The following is an 8,035-nucleotide window of genomic DNA, read 5'->3' on the forward strand; positions in this document are numbered from 1 at the left end:
TGACTTCCTATGACTTTCTATGACTTCCTATGACTTCCTATGACTTCCTATGACTTTCTATGACTTCCTATGACTTCCTATGACTTCCTATGACTTTCCGACAAAATCAGTTTTAAATCTTCTTGGAGATATGTAAAGCAAGCTGACCCTGCACGTTACACACTTATGGAAAGATGACCGATTAACAATGTGTTCCTGTGCTCTGCAGAGAGATCATCGACAACACGGGAAAGGAGAACGGGATCAACATCGTGATGCCAGAGAGGACCTTCCAGCTGATCGCAGAAACTCCAGAGGACGCCAGGTCAGTTTGTTTCAGACATCATGGGATGAACAAAACAAAACATGTAGGGGAACCTGAAACTTATTTAAGAAGAACAATGGAATCAGAATCCAGTTTATTGATGCTCTATTCACTTTTCACATACAAGAAATGTGCTTTGTATACATAACATAACATGTATGATGATGATGATGGTGATGATGGTGGTGGGGATGATGATGATGGTGGTGGTGGTGGGGATGATGATGATGATGATGATGATGATGATGATGGTGGTGGTGGTGGTGGTGGTGGTGGTGGGGATGATGATGGTGGTGGTGGTGGTGGTGGTGGNTTAGTGATGATGATGATGGTGAAAGTGGTGATGATGATGATGATGATGATGGTGGTGATGGTGATGTTGGTGGTGATGGTGATGTTGGTGATGTTGGTGATGATGCTGCTGGTGGTGGTGGTGAGGAGGATGATGGTGATTGTGGTGATGATGATGATGATGATGATGATGATGATGATGATGATGATGCTGGTAGTGGTGGTGATGATGATGATGATGATGATGGTGGTGGTGGTGAGGATGATGATGACGATGATGATGGTGATGGTGATGATGATGTTTCCATGGTTACAGCCAGTGGTTCAGCGTGCTGAGTCAGGTGCACGGCTCCACAGAGCAGGAGATCAGAGAGATGCACGACGAGCAGGCCAACCCCCAGAACGCTGTGGTGAGTATTATGGGATGGAGACAAGATTTAGTGAAAGTCATAGCATAGTAGGTCCAACAAATATGAAAGAAGTCAGAGTATGGTGCGTCGAACACAGTCCCTGAACCCCTCTCTCTCAATTCAACTCAATAGCTTTATTAGCATGACCATAGCTACATACAGTATTGCTAAAGCTGCAACATCTATAACAAACACATACAAATAAACAAACTGCTTTTTAAAAAAAATGTACAAGGAACACAGAGTCATTCAATTCATGAATTCATCATTCTCTCTCTCTCTCTCTCTCTCTCTCTCTCTCTCTCTCTGTCTCTGTCTCTCTCTCTGTCTCTCGCTCTCTCTCTCTCTCTCTTCAGGGCACGCTGGACGTCGGGATGATCGACTCGGTGTGTGCGTCAGATAATCCAGAGAGGTGAGGAAACATTACCTGCTCTGAGACACACACACTCTGAGACACACACTCTGTTACACAAACACTCTGAGACACACACTCTGTTACACACACACTCTGAGACACACTCTGTTACACACTCTGTTACACACACTCTGTTACACACTCTGTTACACACACACTCTGAGACACACACTCTGAGACACACTCTGTTACACACACACTCTGAGACACACACACTCTGAGACACACACTCTGAGACACACACTCTGAGAAAGGTCCCTTTAAAAGCATCAGGATAGAGTATATTGTGTTGTTCTCAATTGAGCCACTAGGGAGTGCTGCTGTATGTTACAAATAATAATAAATAATCTTTTTTTTAAATAATTGAAGTTTCTCATTATGTTGAGGTACTATGTCATTGATTAATTACAGGTTATCCTGTAATTAATCAATGACATAGTACCTCAACATAATGAGAAACTTCAATTATTTAAAAAAAAGATTATTTATTATTATTTGTAACATACAGCAGCACTCNGTGTCGTCGTCGTCGACGTACTCACGCACACACACACACACACACACACACACACACACACACTCACACACACACACACTTCTCCGCCTCATTCTGTTTTCATTTACTCGTTCGTTATCTGACCAGCTTCAATCTTGTAGGCTACTCACTTCATTTCTTGTAGCCCTCGAAAGGGTTTTGGAGGTTGATGCCTCGGTGAACGTGAGTTGTTTGGCTTTCTTGTCCGCAGCAGCAGAAAGCATTTTCTAATGTTTGAATGAATCAAAGTGGGTCGTCACCGTCGATTTTCTCTAAGACGTATGCTCCAAAACACAGTTGCATGGGGTGCAACTGTTGTGAAAGACATCGGGGTACTGCTTTGCCCGGTCTTTAGCAGAAATGTTCTTCATGTGAGCTCCACACGTTCACTCTACGGTGTTGTTTACCTTCTGTGATGCGCGAGCTGATGATGTCACGTTATCATCATCACTACTTCACGTCAAGACGAGTTAACTTTTTTTTTTCTCAACTTTGTGTGGAAAAATGCGGGGATTATGCGGCCTTTTAAAAATCTGCGCCATTTTGCTGATTAAGCGGTAAATTCTGCGATCGCAGAATCGCGTTTTTCTGGAGGGTCTAAATAGGTAACATAAGCTAACGCAACAAAATGGGGATAAACACTGTGAAAGGCTGAAAAGGAAAGTTGGAACCATAGACTGTATAAATAAAGGTTATTAGACGTTAGCAGAACTGCAGGGAAATGGGTTGGAAGGAAGTGGGAGTGGATGTGGCCTTGTGTTGTGTCTCAATTTACGTACTTCTTGTCCAACGTGATTTAGAGTGCCTCAAACACTGTGCGATTGGTCAGAAGTGCACAACATGGCGTTATTTTAAAAGGTGTCCACAGAAAATTACATTTCCAAACTTATTTTCTTACACAATGTTTTTGATGTATCACAATGGTTTCTAATCGAAGAAGTTATGTTAGATTCATAGACGAATATTAAAAGAAACGTACAGAACTATGAGTTGGTCTTATCGTAGAAAACTGCTTGTGCTGAAAGCAGGTTTTAATAATAAAAAAGCAAGACCCATCTACTGATCACGGTTAAAAACACTTAACCATTGCAGTCAATGTTTGCATCACTACAGCAGGGTTTCGCTGTGAAGAAAACTAAACATGTTTTTTGTCTCTGTAAACTATAGCTGTATACAGAAGGTCTCTAAAGAGGAACATTTACTGCTTATATTGGAAAAACAAACTATATTGTTCGGGGACACAGATGCTCAACAGGGAGAGTTCAACATAAACACGGTTTTTAATATTCTTTCAGGTACAGAGTTGTTGTATACACACACTAAACAACCTCTCCAGGAGCCTCTGGTTTCTTTAGGCCTGCTGAAAGAAAATCAATAAGATATTCAGGAATATTAAGATGTCTCTATACGCTCTTTAATCCCCCCAATGTTCCCTTTACATTTCAACTATCTAATAAAGACAACATGGCATATCTTTCAGTGAACTACAGTGTCTTTTTAAAGCCTGCTTCAGTCTTTGTATAGTTTTATTCTTACTATTGCTAAATGTAGCTTACAAAGTACTTTGCACAAGTGCACTAGTTTTCATTGTTATAAGGGTTTAAACCACATGTGTCAAACTCAAGGCCCGGGGGCCAAATCAGGCCCTTGGTGGATTTAATTTCGGCCCGCAGGATAATTTCTGATTACTATTAGATCTGGCCCGCCGGTATATTGCACACACACCTTCACTCAATCCTGAGGATTTCCTCCGCTCAGAGCCTGACCCCAAACATCGATGAACTTGCACCCGCCAAGTATCTGGCTTGAACTAGCCTCACAGAGCAGCACACTGAGTTTCAATGGATGTTTCCTTCTGCACTTTTTCTCTCACGACAACAGGGCATGTTTGGGTTTCTCTTTGAGGGAAATAGTTTTTTTGAAGCTGTTGTTGGTCTGTGGAAAAATGTAATCATAAGAAATGACTCTGGAAAAGCTGCAGATAGAGCCATAAGAAATGAATGCAACTGATTATTTAATGTTTAATGTTGTTTTTATAGGCAATCATTTAAGCTTTGTTAGTTCCAAGTTTAATATGTTCAATACGTTCTGCAATAAACATTGAACCAGTCCGGCCCTCGACTAGTACCCATTTTTTTATTTTGTCCCATTGTGTATTTGAGTTTGACTCCCCTGATATAAACCCTAATTATGTTGATTGACAACATCATTTTGCATTATCAAATTCTGCTTCGCTGAATAGTCGCAGTTCTTGAGGATTCAGAACTACAGAATTTCTCATCGGTTTTCTGGCAGCATGAAGGAAAATCATTATTTTACTGAAGAGTTCTTCCTCTTACTAAGGAGGGCTGAAAGTCAGTGGATGGTGATTCGTTGGAATGAAAACCTGCAACCTGTTTGCTCTCCATAGCCCAAAGGATCATTTAGACTTCTGGAGTAAATGAGGCGTACGTTGGTTTTATTGTTGTTTAAAGACTTTTTTTATTTGGCCCAACTAGACACTTTTTAATGGTGTTTCTGCAGGCTGCTCAAATCCACTCTACAGTAATGGTGCTGGTTCGAGTGTATGCTTACTTAATCTTATTGTGAAGCCAACCCTTTGACAATAGGGCACTGTTAGTAAAAATAGCCTTGGGTTTTAGAAATCATCCGTTTGATCAATCATTGTAATCAGCAATAATATTACTGCTCTCTTAAATAAAGAGGCCCTTTTAGGCTTTTAGGGGTTTTCCCTTTCCTCCAGTGTTTTTTGTGTATGTAATTGGTCCGCAAATTAGAATCCCAATGTTCCCTCCAAGAGGTGCTGCAGCACAGGCAGTGTGAGGAAAATAAAGACCGTTGAACATTAAAGCGTGTGAACAGGTCAAAGTCAAAGTCAACTTTAATGTAAACCTTTCAGTTTGTGTGTAGTGTACAGACAGAGAGATCGAAATAACGTTTCCAACAATCCCGAATACAAAAATACAATTATATCCACAATCAACAGACACATTTACACATACTGTATGCACACATTAAGATAAAAACACAACAATCAATATACAAAAATAACAGTCACTTCAATATCTTTGGGAATGTACATGAGTGCAAGATTGTCCATAGCAGCGTAAAAAAAGTGTCTGGTACAAAATACAAATGAGACAATGAGAATAATATATCCTCTTTAACACCTAACGCTCTATACAAGCTTCAGCAGTGTTAAAGGGGTCATTCATGCTAACAGAGGCAAGACATTTGGGTTCCCTTTATGTCAGCAAGAAAGCGGCAAAACTGATGAAATCAACTCGAGCGAATCCTACGGGTCCCTGCCTACTAACTAATTCTGTGCTGCAAACCCTGACACAATGTACTTTGTTTGCAGTTTTCAACTTTGCTGTTAATGGCATGATATGATGATCTCAGCCTCTTCAATTTCATCCCCTAACTTTTTAATCTTCTGTCAGTTTGCATTGAGCCCAGCAGCACATGCAGAGAGGCATGTGACCAGTAGACCTTGTGTTTTTCATCAAATGCAGCTCAGAGTTTTCACCTCACTAAATTTATTATGTTCCTAGCACTCCCTAAGCATTTGCTCTCTGAACTCAAAGCCCAAAGAGATCTCAATCCAGAGGGAGTAGAGACGGACTCCAGATAAACCAGAGGGCAGACTACCAAATTCAAAAACACTTTTAAATACAGAGACTGAAAATAAGGCCTCAGAGGGCATTTTTTATTAGACTGTGAGGAGGCTGTGATAAATGGGATGCACTGTAAACATTTTCACTGGGGAACACTATTAATGGTGGAGCGTATGACACGAGGAAGCACAGACAAATGCATGAGGTGTTGTGGAGGGAGATTTTTGCTTCTTTTGAAGGTGCTGTGTCAGCTCACTTCCTCTGAGTTTTGCTTACAGAGCCAGAAAGCCTGGGTCACCTGGTAGGTCACAGCAAGGCGCAGAATCCCTCGGTTGCATAGCGACGGCTTTCAATGCCATTCGTATACTTTTGGAAACTCAACCTTGTACATCGCTATAAACAACACTCTCCAATGATGACCCGAGCAATGACAAAGTAAATCATTTCTTGTTAGAAAAGGGACTCTGAATTGAAACAACATTGTGATGTCTGACTTTACACAGGGCGCTGCACATTTGATCTGCGAGGTTAGTTGGTCCAATAAAATAACACATCAAAGCAACAATGTGTGGTTTCACATTATACTGTACAGTGCCGGTTAGAAAATATTAGCGCTGCATTGGGTGAATGTGTCCTCAGTGGCCCATTAATTCAAAAAAGCACACTTCATTTGAAAGTGAAAAATCAGTGAACAGCCATGAAGATGAAATAAGAGCGCCTCTTTAGTCTAAACATCGGCTTTTTATGATTATTTAGGACTAAAGTGATGCCCTCAGCTACATGACAATAGACTGGTGCAGAAATTGGGATTGGGAAGTATAGCTGTTTCAAGACAGGTTTGCTTCTCCTATACAGAGGAGAGTGCAAATTCAATTACTTATGTGTGCATGTATCTAGCCTGCAGGCCAGGCTTCACAATCTAAATGGTAATCGCGAGCCTATTTATTTTTGCTGCGGTTTCGAACAGTACTGTTGTTATATTGGTTCCTTGTGAGGACGCTCCTCACCGACATATCTGCATTACCTCATGCGACGCTTGACATAATGATAATGTGTAATCCCCGGTAAAACAGCCACCACTTTGTTTGTTGGCATACAGTAAATAAATAGCCCGTTAGAGAATGGTGGAACACCTAATGTTAATGCTATTTTATAATACTTTTGAATTGATTTCTTTACATTACTAATGTTAGTTATCTTGTGCCTTACAATCTGAAACCTATTCAGTTTGCGACTCATTTATTAACATTCGTCCTCACAACCTGGTTTGACTGAGTAACAGCGTTCATGGGTGACTTTAAGATGGACAAGCGGTTGGAGTGTTGTTTGCCCCCAGCTTCACCCTGCCAGGCTGAATACGCTGAGACTTTGTTTTGTTTTCAGGCCGAGCTCCACCGCTGCCTGGATCAGATTGTCTATGAAGGGGGAAAGAAAACTGCTACACCCTGCCCTGCAATCTTCACTTGGCTGAAGTAAATTGCTTTCATTTTGGCTAGGCTCCCCTTTGTTATAATGTGACAAGGCTACTGATTAGACGAGAGGAAGATCAATAAACTGTCACGCTTGTGGCTCAAAAGCAGTACAGGAAAATCAAGAGAGAGACTTTCTCCACTCGGTCACTGGTTGTAGTTCACATCAAGCCTCCAGTCCTGAGGTTTAACACCCAGATCTGAATCCACTGCAGGGAGTTTAATCTCCTGACTAACGAGCTAGCTGTGGATAACTTTGTGTCAACTACTTACCAGTACCTTAAACCTGTTTTTTTACCATCATCATCAATTCATCATAACCTCATACTGTCTTAGGGTGACCTCTTTTTGATTTTTAAACTCGTTTTTTGTATCATAACAAATACAATACTTCACATATTTATCCTACACATTGCATCAGACAATTAGCGTTAAGGAGGAAATGTTATTCACATTATATTACTGTTTTAATATTACTGAGGCATTATTGTGTATGAAGCATTTCATGTTTTAGCTGGTGAAGATTGGTAAGTAAAGTATATTTCAAAAATGTTAATAAATTAGCTAACTTTCCATCACTTTCTCTCACGTACTTAAGTTAGATGTATTAGCATTGAGCGTTTGCTACTCCAGGTATTAAATGCTAATGAAAAGCTAATGTAAAAATCGAACAGGTGACACAATCTATACCTTGACAGCTCCAGATCACCATGTGTTTTATGAAAACCTTTGAAGAAACATTCTTACAGTATTCCCTTTAATACAATAAACAGTGTAACATCCAGTTGTTATCCCCTAAATGCACTGGGTGGTGTCCGAGTGGTGGTTTTACGAGGGATTATGTTGTGGGGTTATTTCTTGGCCGGGAGCAATGATTTAGGAAAATCTCTTCTGGTTGCCTGGCAACCTCACAGATACAAGACTTGAAGTAGTCCCTGCCTCTGGCACATGACAATCTGTAAAACCACAACCATGACATTTTCACATTCGATTA

The 8,035-nt window shown here is 40.6% G+C and overlaps 1 long non-coding RNA gene across 1 annotated transcript; it reads left to right on the forward strand.

Annotated features, from left to right (window-relative positions):
* The first annotated feature begins 211 nt into the window (after positions 1-211).
* On the forward strand, positions 212-1,418 carry LOC104950673 (uncharacterized). Its single transcript, XR_798947.1, has 3 exons — positions 212-304; positions 912-1,005; positions 1,362-1,418. It is a non-coding gene; the product is annotated as an uncharacterized lncRNA (long non-coding RNA).
* The last annotated feature ends 6,617 nt before the right edge of the window (positions 1,419-8,035 follow it).

This window comes from Notothenia coriiceps, unplaced genomic scaffold (assembly GCF_000735185.1).
Source record: "Notothenia coriiceps isolate Sejong01 unplaced genomic scaffold, NC01 NC01_scaffold00017871, whole genome shotgun sequence".
Lineage (NCBI taxonomy): Eukaryota > Metazoa > Chordata > Actinopteri > Perciformes > Nototheniidae > Notothenia > Notothenia coriiceps.